The sequence below is a fragment of the Dicentrarchus labrax genome, unplaced genomic scaffold (assembly GCF_905237075.1).
Source record: "Dicentrarchus labrax unplaced genomic scaffold, dlabrax2021, whole genome shotgun sequence".
Taxonomy (NCBI): Eukaryota; Metazoa; Chordata; class Actinopteri; family Moronidae; genus Dicentrarchus; species Dicentrarchus labrax.
Genome location: NW_026136705.1, coordinates 8,641,937 through 8,655,501, shown reverse-complemented (window position 1 = coordinate 8,655,501; position 13,565 = coordinate 8,641,937). Strand labels below are relative to the sequence as shown.

The 13,565-nt window shown below is 43.2% G+C and overlaps 1 protein-coding gene across 2 annotated transcripts in view; it reads left to right on the top strand.

Annotated features, from left to right (window-relative positions):
• nrip1b (nuclear receptor interacting protein 1b) overlaps positions 1–13,565 on the top strand; it is a 36,921-nt gene that overhangs the window by 16,695 nt on the left and 6,661 nt on the right. The window lies entirely within an intron of this gene.

The following is a 13,565-nucleotide window of genomic DNA, read 5'->3' as shown; positions in this document are numbered from 1 at the left end:
GTGTAATATATTAATTGTAATACTATTATATATTTTGGATTGATGTTAATGATAGATAATGATAAATTATACATATATAGCAACATGCTTGGGAGGCTGTTAATATAGCTGGTGTGTGGGAAGCAGTAAATATAAAAAAAACCTATAATGTGATAGAAAAAAGGAGGATTAGCATTGGTCTTTCTTACTCATTTTCTGTGTGTGTGTGTGTGTGTGTGTTGGGGGGAGGGGGTCGAGGGGGTAGTATACGGTATCCATGGACTGACTTGCTCAACGACTTTTTGTTTACATTGTAGTCATGTGTTCATCAGTCAATCAGGTATCGGCTTGCAGTGCCCATTATATTGTGAGTGCACGGTGAGAGCGATGTCTTGTCCTATGACAGCACACAGCTGTTCATACCAGGGTTGCACTCAAGGCATCCGAGTGTTGTAGTGAGTTTATAGACCTCAGTTCAAGTCCCTGTTTTTGGCAGCATACTGTATTCTGCACTGAAGAGAAACCCTAGCAGCTCTGGGCCAGGGGCTCAGCTATGTGGCTGACCCTGACCTCTGACCTCCCTGTGACGGGGAAAGTGAAGAGGATATCCCTCAATAAAGTATCACATTATTAACATAATCCAATTATTATTTTACACGGCTGAAATTTAGCCTTGCTGTACTGATACAGGTTTTATTATCCTGAGCCAGAAATGAGAAATACCTCCTCATCTCTGATTTTATTCCAACATACAATGGATTGGAAAAGAAGTACAAGGTGAAAGTAATTGGGATGATTTTTGGGCAAAGATAAGGCTATGTTTTCTGGAACAGAACTAATAGCCCTACTATCATCTAAATTTCCCTGTAGATGTAAAAGTACAGGCAGACATTGTATGAGTCCACAAAGTCAGTCAGGCCGCTAATGGAGCCGCTTCAGGCTATGCATCAATATGACATCACAGATTACAATCTTTAGACTTTGGGAGCACTTTAGGTACTTTCAGTGCTGGAAGAACGGAGCAAGAACTGGCCGACAAAACACTGAGTCATTATAATAACAATCACAGAGATGGGTGGAGTCGTGCTGTGATACAGCCAAACAGATATTACTGGAGTATCCCCATAGGGACTTGTAATGTCTGTGGGACTTGATAGGGATTTTACAGCGACCTTAATGAACTTTATAGTATCTCTTGTCTCATTCAGTATCACAGTATTCCTTGTTCTATTACATTGTTCCAAACTAAGTATAGGAGTATGATTGTATTTCTTTTTGTTTCAGTAGTTCCTGAAAATGTTGTTGCTGAAAATTCTCTGCAGCACGTCAAAGTAACCAAAGTCAGTGTGTGGTGCATTGTAAAAGGACTATTCTAGGGTCCCAGTGGAGTCACAGTGAAATAAATATATAATGTAATGTATTTACTTTAAATGTATTAATTAATTCAGAAATCAATTATTTTTTCTAACAATTAAAATGAATCGAAATAACAACTTTGCACTATTTCTTTACATTATTTAATACATATGCCAATACTAGTAAACAGTGTTGAGCAAGTTATTTGAAAACTGTAATCAATTACTCATTACATATTACTCACTGATAAAGTAATTACCTTAATTTACTAATTATTCTGTAATAAAAGTAATGTGTTACATTACTCGTTACTATATTTGAGTTACTCAGCCCAGCTCGGTCAAAGGCGCCTTCAGACAACTTCTTCCACACCCACACATCACATCTTGTGTATTAAACGCATGTAGGAATTAAAAACATTGTGGTTTAACAAGCCAGTAGCCATACAATAGAGGGATTTACTGCACAGTTCACACACCCTCCAACTGTACGTAAGACTAGATGATCCCTAAATGTATGTGTACCCATGGCTAACCTTAGCACGCCTGCTAAGAACACACAAGATGTGAATAAGATGACTTTGGATTGACCAGCAGTCACATTTCACTTCTTTTGAAAAAGCCCCAGGATGCCAAATTATGAATCCTACTGGGATAGGGTAGGGCTGTGTATTGGCAGGAATCTGGCAATATGATACGATCACGATACAGGGGTTACGATTCAATATATTGTGGTATATCGCAATACTGTACGCAAGGTGATATATTGTGATTTTTCTTTTTTTCCGAAACAAATTTTAGAATAATAGTAGTGGTAAAGAACACACCACTATATACATAATTATATTTTATTTTTTATAAAAATATTTATTTTGCAACCAGAACAATGGGATCTTCATTTGTATTTATCCCTGTAGCATCCAACAAATAGTGTTTTTGAGAATCAATACAATATCACTAAACAAAATATTGTGATATGATATTTTCCTACAAACAAGCCAACAAAATATCAAAGTTAGCTATACAGGGATTAGTAACTGTTATGTAACCCCTTACACTGTACTCGTACTTGAAAAAAGTAATCACATTACTGTAAAGTAGTGTGTACATTACTGCCCAACTCTGCTGGTGAACAGTAAATGGGTTTACACTTTGCCAGAGAATACAGATAGAAAGTGAGTGTTGCTACCTTGGAAAAAGTCACTTCCAGTGATGAATAATAAATTGACATTCAAATTGCAGCAGAGAAAGTCCTTTCTGTGGAGTGTTGCTCAGGGGATTTCAGTGTTTATCCCCTTTGCATGCTCTAACTATATTAATGTAAAAGGGCATTTTTCCTCGGCCTGCATAGTCCTCCCCTCCATTTGTGTCGGTTGACCGTCTGTGGGGAGGACCGGTTTACCCCAGACACCTGTAGCTGAGTGAAAATCTCCCCTGGGAAGGAGGAACATGTGTATCCAGCCTGTATGACATCCAGCCTAAGTCTCTGTGAACTGTACTTTCTACTCAGACAGGATTTACAGGATAAGTGTCCCTCGCACTTGTGACGCAATCCTTTTGAACACTAACCACTCAAAGCTGGATTTGAAGCTCCAATGAACCCTGATGAACTTTGACATTTAAAGTGGAACTAAGGAAGAAACGGGTGTGGAAAGAGTTCCCCTCTCACCAGCTAAAACCCCCGCTCTGTTCCCCCCTCCAGGCCCCCAGGGTATTCGATCACACCTGTTCATCACCCAGCTGGCATAGTACCATTTTGACTCTTTCTTTTGATTAAACGAAAAAGCATTTAGACTAAACAATCAATAGGTACAGGCTTGAGTCCTGAATCGCTCTAGCATAAATCTTCCCGGTGCCTGGCGTGGAGTCGTCTCTGTATCATTTTTGCTGATTAGTTTTCCCATTACTCAAAACAGATGTGTTCGCTGGTGATGAATGATCCAATTATGGGATATTTGTCACCCATTTGATATCTGTTGCTAGTCTGGGACTGTAAAGAATTTCAGTGTGGTGCTACCCCTTCAGTCCACAGTCCACTCTGGCTGGGTATGTGTTGACCCGGCCTTTGGATTTGTTTAAATGGCCAACTAGGCATTAGATAGAGCTTGGCCTGGGGTGTTTTTCAGTCCCCAGTAGCGCCCAGCCATTTCTCCCTGATCATCTCATCAATCTTGTGGTTATAGATAAGAGAGGTACTCTGCAGAATACTCGTTTCATTTTGAGATAAGAATAGTTGCCCTGTCATAAAACTACTGTATCCTCAAAAGTCTGCACCCCCTGCTGCCCCTCCTGTTGACATACCTCAGATTCAGATAGTAGTCATACATGTCTAAACTGTTGTTAACCCCCCCAACTGCTCCACACACACACACACACACGCCAAAACAATACACAAACACTCACAGCTGAAAGGATTCATGTACACCCCCTAACCTCCTCCCCCGTCTGTGGACAGTAGGCTGATTCTGCAGCCTCCCTCCCTCCCTTTCTCTCTCCTGCTCTGCTGTGCCGAGCTATGTGTGTGTGTGTGTGTGTGTGTGTGTGTGTGTGTGTGTGTGTGTGTACAGCTGCCTAATTGGGCATTCTCCCCTCGTCGGAGCGCCTGCCTCTCCTCTCTCTCCTCTCTCTCCTCCAGCCTGGGCCGGGGCTGCTGACGAATGGCAGCGGATTACAGATGAGGACACGGTGACCTGCCTGACCTTGCTGCACAGCCGCGGGGGAGGGAGAGGGGAGGGAGGGGAGACAGAGCGCTAGGGGTGGGGCAGACGGGGTGCTAGGACTGCAGAGGGGCGGGGGGGGGGGGCGGAGGCGACGTTGGGCATAGGTGGAGGAGGGAGGGGGGGGCAAGCGGCGTCAGGTCAGCAGAGGATGAGGTCGCACGAAGGTGGGCAAGATATTGGGGTGGGAGGGGGTGGAGGGAGGGGGTGTTTGCCAGGTGGCCGGGCGGGTAGGCGGGTGATCAGGCAAATGACAAGAGTGTCACATGACAGCACCCCCCCCTCCCTCCTCCACCCATGTCAGTATGTCAAGGGCACGAGCCCCCGCTGGCAACCGCCACTGCGGCATTTTCCCCCACTTTTATTTATATATTTATTTCCCCTTCCCCTCCTCTTCTTCCTCTCTTTTTTTTCTTTTACTTTTTTACGTGTTTTTATGTGTCTATCAGATGAGCAGCTACTATATGACTGCTGGCTTGCCTCCACACAGCCCCAGGCCGCGATGTGGTCGGTCAAAAGGAGGCGGCAGATACTTGAGTGTGGTGAATTTTAATTTCTGTGCGCACTGTAGATATTTCCATGCCCCCCCCCACCTTCCTGCTGTGTGTGTGAGACTGCCAAGGTGAGGTTGTGTCCTCTTGTTAAGAGCGATTAATGGCACTCGTTATGTACATAATGAAATATCCCTGCTGATGCATAGGGTGGCGTTGTCTCTCTCTCTCCCTCTGTCACACACTCCTATTGCGTGTATATGTGTGTGTGTTCAGTGTTACATTGAGGACGCTTTGTTACAGCCTCCAGGCAACTCTGGTATGTGTTTGATATGGTGTAGAGTCCCCCCCCCCCCAAAAGCCATCTCTCCAAATGAAAAACGAACGGGAATTAAGGCCCTGTCAATTCACAGTCGAGTTTGTTCCTCTTTTTCGCTTTAGATGCGCACAACACTGCAGCTCACTGCGTGACATGTGTTCTGAGAGATAGAGATGGGTGGCTCACCACCGAGTCCTGTTTTGACTGGCGGAGTAAATTTAGATCTAATCTTCTTGTGTGTGTTCTTTTATAGCCTGAGAATGTTCACCTAACATCAGCTTTTAAGTTGACCTTGTTGTGTTGTTTGCTCGTCTGAGGCTTTGTGTGTGTGTATGTGTTGTGTTTCTGGGACGAGATGCTGCTGGCTTCCCTATAGGTTTTTATTTTGACCTCGTGTGTGTATGTGTGTTTGCTTGTGCGTGTATATGTGTGTGTGCACCATTCACCATTCAGTGCCTGAGTCAAGCTGTGCAAGCTCTTTTAATCCCACGCCCCGGTGCACGTAGGCTTGATTAGTGGCAGCAGTTATCTGTGCAGAAGACAGCCCGCCCTCCTTTAGCATTTGGTCAGGTCTGGGGCACTGGGGGGGTGTCAAGTCATGAGAAAGGTGAACGTGGAAGGAGAAAGGCAGAGGGGTGGCGAGAACGAGGGAAGAGGGGAGGGCTGAGACCTGATTAGTATTCCAAAGGAGCTCTCCTGCCAGTAGAGCAAATTGATTACTGCACTTTACCTGTATCAGCCTCCACAGCTAAGGATGACAAGGTACGGGTGCATGATGTGTGTCTGCGTTCACCTCCCAACCACAGCAGAATAGGTGTGTTAGCATTTGGCTTACTGTGGGTTTTTTTCTCTTTTTCTGTTGAGAACTTTTTACTACGTTTACCACTGGGTAGTTTTCTCTGTCCTCTCCATCTCCTTCATTACAGCAACATAATAGGCTGGTTGCAGTCGGGTGCTGGCCTTGTCTATCTCTCTCTGTCTGATTTAATAGTCAATGGCTGACTGAGGGAAGACAGACTCATTTCCTGCAAGCCTTGGCCCCCGTGCTTGTCTGCATTTAGGCTGACAGTTAGGGAGTTGCTCTTGGTTACAGTAGAGGCAACCTGATCAATTTCAAAGCAACAAATAACTCTGCCAAATTCAATTAATCTTTTTGCTGGTTTGTAATTTCTATCAACACACTGTTCATTTAAAAAAAAGATGGGTTCAGTTCTGGTCTTCAGGCTCCAGAGCCCTGCTGGTTTTCATTCTAGCCACTCAATCAGGGGCTGATTGCACCTGGGCTGCCAGTTGAAGGCAATTAATTGCAATTAACCTCTGCTTAGATAGAAAACCAGCAGCAGTTTGAGCAACGACAGCCAGAATTGAGACTCACTGAGTTGGATTATTTCAACTGTCTCTCTGCTTTTGTCACTGGTGCTTAAACCACATATGTAAAGAAAGACTACTTTCTTCAGCCCAGAACATGTGACATTTTAATTCAAAGCCAATTACACTGATGCACTGTGCTGTGAATAGTCAGTGGCCACTGCAAAGATTTTTATATTCAGTGCTTGTTCCCAGCCTGGCCCACACCATGAATCCTCCATTCACTGACAGAATGTGACCATTGAAAGTTGATTAAGCACAGTCTTATCTATTTCACCTGTTTTTTAAAGCATTCGAGTGAGATCCAGAAGCAAGTTTATTGTTTCAGCATAATTAGGTGGTTATCATCCTAACCTGCTAACATATGCCCTACTGAGATAAATATTCCCCATGAACCATATATCCGACCATTGTCACATGCATTGTGTTGCCCAAATCCATTTAAAATATCCATTCAAGTAGTTTATTCCTTTCCAAATTCTCTACCCAATTAAATATGGTAGGTGTAGACTAGTGGTTCTCAACCTTTTTGGTATCAAGGACCCCCAAATTGATACACATCAGGACGCAGACCTGTATTTGATAATATGCAGTCTCAGGAATCCCTGTCTGATCAGTATGTATACACATTGGGAAACCTATGAACAGAACAATCATTCTTATACATTCTCTCATCGGGCTAACTTTTTGTGAATGAATAAAATCTTTGTAATAATGAGTTCCTGACCGAGGCAGCTCCTCCACAAACACTGGACAGACAGAGAGGAGAGGGCCTCATATCTTTTCTATTGAAGTAGCTATGCTCTATTTAGTCAGTAGTACAGACCACTGTGTGTTAGCTTTAAGAATTAATAGTGAGGTGAGGGCTTAAACAGAAGGAGGAGGTCAAGCTAAATAAAGTGTGTTTTGTCCCAGTGTCTATAAGATATGGATTTATCTCCTGGAGATCAAGGTGATCTTGGCGCACATCAAGAAAAAGACTTATAGCATGTAAAGAGAGAGAGTTTGTTGGAAATTTCACACCTTAACTTCCTGCTGTGTTTAATCCTTGTAGAAAACTGTATTTTATCCCATTGTGCCTATTTGGATATGTTCTTACACAAACTTTATTTAAAAACACACATCTAACTCTGGGTGTCCCAAGCCTGGAAAACAGTCCTTTATACTGGCAGTATTTTTGAAGTCCAATTTAGAATCCCAACAAGTAATTTTGGGGTCAATTATCCCATAATCTTGTAAAGATGGAAATGGCCAAGAACCTCCTCGTATCATGCCACATTGATTCTTGCGATGCAGACTTTAAATGAAGCTTTTTACTTGTCTTATTTTAGGATTCTATATAACGATGTTTTTGTATTTATAGATTTCAAATACTGAGTAGTCAGCAGTAGGGTTGACTCATGCTCGAGCTGATATCCAGTAAAATGTTTCGAAAGTGAGGTAGTGCATCGTAAAACATTTATGGCGGATGTAAAGCATTGTATTTCTGACAAATCAGAGCAGATAGACATGTTTCCACAGTCTGTTTGCAGTAACAATTAACTCCCATTTTTTCTATTGTTTTCTCAGGTAATAACTCTGTCTGAGGTTTAGTTGAGTTTACTTGCTTGTCATCTTTAGTCAAGTCCTGATTCATGTTTTGAACTCTAACGCAAAGAAGTGTCACAGCTTTTGTTTAACAACCACTTTATTGTCATTATCATTCACCCTTGTTGTCATTTCTTGACAAATGACTCAACTCAAATTAGCCTTATTTCGATCCCATGGAACATTTGAAGGACCAGTGTGTAGGGTTTAGTGACATCTAGCAGTGCAGTTGCTTCTTGGGATTTAGGTTTTTGACCATGCAGCAAACGCCTTGAATAGAATTGCTGATCTTAATAACTGGTTAAAATGTGTTTTGTTCAGTGTTTTGCTTGAACAGTAATCATATGGGGCTTGTAACATTAACTTAGATAGCTGAGGTTGCCTGTCTAAAGCCTACACTTGGGTCTTCTTTCTCCATGTTGTGTAACAACAGGGTACAATGTGGTACAAGGTCCTTTGAGGTAGACAAGCATATAGTTGCTTGCTTTTCAATGTTACCTTAAAACCCTTGTGGGGGGGGAGTAGAGTTAGCAGCAGATACTCATTTAGTTTCCCTACCACTGTTGCTCCTAATGGGGCTTCATTGTCCTAATTGTCAGTGTACTTTATTTGTCTTGCTTTTGCCATCTGTACCTTGTTGCTGCATCATGTCGGTTATATATTTAGGTGTAGTTAGAGAATTTAGAATTACAAGAAGTTAGATTACAATTTCAGTTACACCCTCACCTGCTTTGCCAAGTTGTAAACTTGTATTTAAAAGTGGTTTTGGTTATTAACCTGGTTGCTAATTTAGATTCTGATACTGTAAGGAATATGTAAAGTGAAGCTGTTTTTGTTGGTTGCACAGGCTATCGCTCTGTGAGCACTGGGTCGGGCATCAGGGCCAGGTGTAGGACTAATCTTATTGAAGTCTCCTGTTCATTGGCATGTACTCAGCTCTGCCCTGCCAACTGGATTTGTGCTGCTTGGGAGATTTTCTCATAAAAGGTTACACATAATTGTTTTATACTTTATTGGGTTAAATGTATCCAATTGATTTAAAAGATTTATTTAATTGTGTAACTTTGAATAGGACTGTATTCTTACTTAAGTAAAAGTGGAGAAAAAAACAAATTGTGTTTTTGATGATTCTAATGCAATGTCCCTTCACAACCCATTGTACCCTGTAATATCGTTCTCCAATCTCACTCAGAGCATTAGGATGATTTAAAAACTAGAAAGTAGGTCAATGGGAGCATTATGAAAGGCAAAACCATAGCAGAGATATGTCCTCTTCTTTTTTCTGTCATTTAGACCTCTGTCACACACCATATTACTCCAAACCATTCCAAATTACTCACAGTAAAAAAAACAAAAAACAGTACAGTTTTAACCCAATAAAGGCAGACATCTTGCTGACTCACGGCAATATCCTTCTTAGGGCTGAAGCCAAGGATATTATGGAAATGATTCATTAAAGGCCAAGGTTTTTTAGCTGGTTTTATCCAGCTTTCAGGGCAGCCTGACAGTGGGACATTTGATCTCAATTGCAAAGTGGCCCATTTCCCTCAGACATCACCACCGCAGTCTGTTTCAAGAGCCTAGCTCTGCCTTTTGGCGTGCTGGCCATGGGGCAATCAGCTGTTCCTATTTCCAGCCCCAGTGTTTACAAATGGAAAATGTGTGTTGTTTCGAGAGGGAAATGAGCACCATTTTGGACAGACGATGTAAGCAGAAGATTACCTCGGAGCCCAATAGAAATGAATCAGGTATAGATTGATGGCAGCCACGGCTCATTAAGAAGGAATCTGTGTGTGTGTTTAATTGATGCAGTAATTTTCAGCCACTCAGGAAATGGCCCTTGGGTGGGTCTTTCAAATGGCACACAAATATTTACTATGGACACAAACATTTTTGTAAGGACATCCATGCAAACCTGGGCATGTAAGGTAAAGGGGGAAGACTGTCTGGTCCTGTGATACAGTACAGTGATATCATAATTTCACTGGCTAGTTTGGCTGGGTCCTCCGCCAGTCAGCTGGGCTCTGAACCGCTTAGATGACTCATCAGTGTGCATGAATTCCTCTATGCTCTCTCTCAACCCCAAGAACTCTTTGTACTGATGAGTACAGATGAAGTTAAAATCCGCCCCCGCGCGCCTCATCCAAGGCCAGATGCAGGCCAAGAACTTTAACACTCCGGTCCCATTTTGTCCAAGTCTGAAATGTTAGCATTCAGTCATCACACACTGTTCCTCACATTCAAGTGCTCTGAGTAGGATGATTTTTTTTCCCCAGTGGATCGCCTGTGCTACTTAACACAAGAGGTCTGACTATTCAGCATTTATGTATCACATTTCCTTTATGTGGGGTACATCCACGGGTTTCTGTGTGCGCACATGGAGGCATGTGTGCTATGCATGACTTGTTTGGTCAATGCATCCTAAGAAGTGGGTCAGAGTGCCCTAGTTCTCATTGTGTGGGCGTGCATGTGTCTGTATTGCATTTCAGTGTTATTTTGTCCTGATTGACTTATCTGCCAAAACATCTTCTTGCTCTGGCTCTCCTGCTGTTCGGTAGCATGTTATTCTCTTGTTTACCTCTCTCAAGGTGAACAGGAGCTTTTAATTCAACTTTCCTCTGGTGAACTCGTTCACTTGTGGCAGGCTTGGTACAACTGCGTTTGGTCAGGTTGCTTATGTTTTGTCTTATTTAATCATGTCAGGCCATATTGAATTTACAAATAGCGGTCACGCCTCATGTGTAAGTGAGCTACCCCGTTGAGTATGTGCAGCAGGGCTGGGCTGCAGATTACATGATATAATAGTGTTTAGGCATCGCCTCTCCTTTTAAATTCCTTTAACCTTGACTCCCCTTAAATGCAGGGAGAACACATCTGCCAGGCTGGTGTCAGACATTAGTAATACACACCGCTCGGGCAGCATTGTCACTTTTTATTAACGCCCAGAGCTTTGCATGGACACCAGCTGTTGCATCAAGTGGAAAAGCCTTGGCGGCATGAATGACCTTGACTTTAACTGCCGCTCCTTTGGCTCTTCCCCTTTTTAATTCTTTTGTTTGGTCTCATACATTTTAAATGGCTTAAATGGATTACCATTCCTGACAATGAAGGTCATTTAGGAACTCACTTTTTTAAGATTAAGAAATGGCTGTATTAGCAGCAAGAGTGTTCATGCCTGTGTGTCAGTCGGCAGTGGAGTGGGTGTAATCTCGAGGTCAGCGGAGGGAATGAAAGTCACATTTTGAGATCTAATCCGTGACATCTGCATCGGCACATTTTTATGTCAGCCTTGGGTAATTCCACATATCTTAGAGAAAGTGGCTGAGAGTGCAGTGACCTTTCCTGTTCCTGGTGTCTTTTTAAAGTACTAGAGGAGCGAAACAGTGAGAGAGAAATAGATGAAGAGCCAACCAGCCAGGGGATGATGAAGCTTTCACCCCTCCCCATCACTTGCCCTCCCTCTCACATGTACGTGGCCGACTGTAGGGGTAAAAATCACTTTAGAATGGTGCCTGCTCTGTCATTGGCTGACATTGTCAAGGATAATGGATAATCACCACAGAAACCGTAGAGCAGCTCATTGGTGCTGTGGTGTCCCACAGTGGGGGAGGGGGGTGGAGGTCAGGCTTTTTGGGTGCCACCACCAATGAGATGACATGTTAACAGATGTGTAAGGTCATTTTCAATGTAAACACCAGGGGAGATAATGTAATAGTAATGCACACATCACACATTCTGAGAGAGGAAAGGAGGAGGGCTGTATGCTTTAGGGGCTCAGTATAGAGGACAGCTCTCCCCATATTAAGGTCATTTATTTGTTAACAGAGCTCTGTCACTGAGGAGAACATATTTTTTCTTGCCCTTGCTGTAGCAGGGCTTTTTAACACCGGCTCTGTCATTACATGTCTCTCAAGAGCCTGAAGGTCCCCACTTTGTTTAAAGAGTTATTCGTACTTAATGACAGTGAATGGAGGAGCTGTGTTGTATATAAATTAATATAGTGCAGTGTTAGTGTTCCTGTGCAGCCTTGTCTGCTCTGTATTGAAGTTTCTTTGGGCAAAAACATAGACAAGGTCAACTGTAATTCCAAAGGTTCACTGCCAGCAGCAGAGAGATTAACAGAATTTCCCATGTTGAAACCGTGTCAGTGTTTCATTTCCATTTACATGTTTTTTCTCACCAACTGGGGGGGCTGTATCACAGTATATTAGTTACTTTGCCATGTTGAAGGTAAACATGTGTACGTGCTTACTGTGCTGATCAAACGTGGTGCTACGGAGCATTCTATTATAATTGCGCTAAGCTCACTGGCGGGAAAATAGCCCTAATCCTGAGCATCTAAGATTAGCATGACAGCAGACGTCAGATGGCCCAGTATGACCAGGTTGGCTTTTATTGTTGTCAGATTTAGGTCAACAGCTTAAAAATGGCCTTGAACTGTAATTGACGCTGATGGGCAATCGCAGTTAAATGATTCTATTCTATATAATGCTGCACAGTCTGATGAGTCTCATCAACTTGTGGACCTCTAGTTGTTAAAATTGCCAACCGGATTGTTTTCCTACTGCTACTCAGACTTAATTGTGCATTGATCAACTTAAATCCAGCTCCTAATCCCAGCTCATTTTCAAGGTGGCATTAAAAGTTCCACCTTGTTGGCCTCACTGTCATGACAACCTGTGGACCTTGGCCACAGGGATGGATTTCAGCCTGATTAGAAGCCTGCTGCCTTGTTGTTTTTGGCCCTTGCTACTGCTCTATGTGAAGTATTTAGGCTGGTAGCTGCGTGGGTTGCCATGGCCTTTCGTCATAATCAAGGGCTGCTGTCCTGTTGTGTGACCTGCTATGTTGGTCCACTCAGCGGACACCAAAGGTGAGGACGGCATCGGGAAAGGACACGGACAGCAGCTGAGGCGAGGTGGAAGCTCTGTATTAATTAACCTTTATGGGATGCGGCCAGGACTGTCGGAGGTGTCCTGTATCCACGGAAACCACGCTGACAGGGTTCAGAGCAGAGGTCTCCCAGGGCAGCGCCGCTGACACTGTCATGGCAACTGGCACAATGCTCACCCCAGTGTCATCGGTTCTGCCCTCCTGACAGTGGTGTGGTGTGACAGGTGCACCTGATCCTTAAGCCACCCCCACCCCTCAATACACACACACACACACACACACACACACACACACACACACACACACACACACACACACGAAATACACGCACACTTGACAGTCAAGTACAGCTTGTCTGTTAGCTATATCCTGGCTGTGATTCTCCACTGCCTTTGTACTGTACCCATAAACACAACTCAACTCAGATCAAGTCAGTTCATGTTTTTCTCTTGTCTTCTGATTTAAAAACAATTCAGGGTCAAAACAGCTAAGCTTTGTGAAGGATTAACAGCTGGCCAGGTGTTAATAAAGATGCAGTGGAGAGACTGAGAAGCAACCAGAACGGGTTTCACTTACTCTATGTATGTGTGAGAATATGCATGTATATGTGTCTATGTCTTCATGCACATTTTCATGCTTGTGTCGAGGCATGAATGCTTAAATGCTAACATGTGGGTGGGTGGCTCCCACTTTATGTAGACCGAGGGTTGCGTCGTGTGAGATGCTGCTCAAGTGCATAAGGAGCAGGAGGTGGTGGGGGGGATAATCCACTGAAATGACAAGCTGCATAAGAAATTATTCACAGCTCTCACAAGGCCCTTCACTTTTGAAAGACATCGCTGTGAGGGGCTTACAG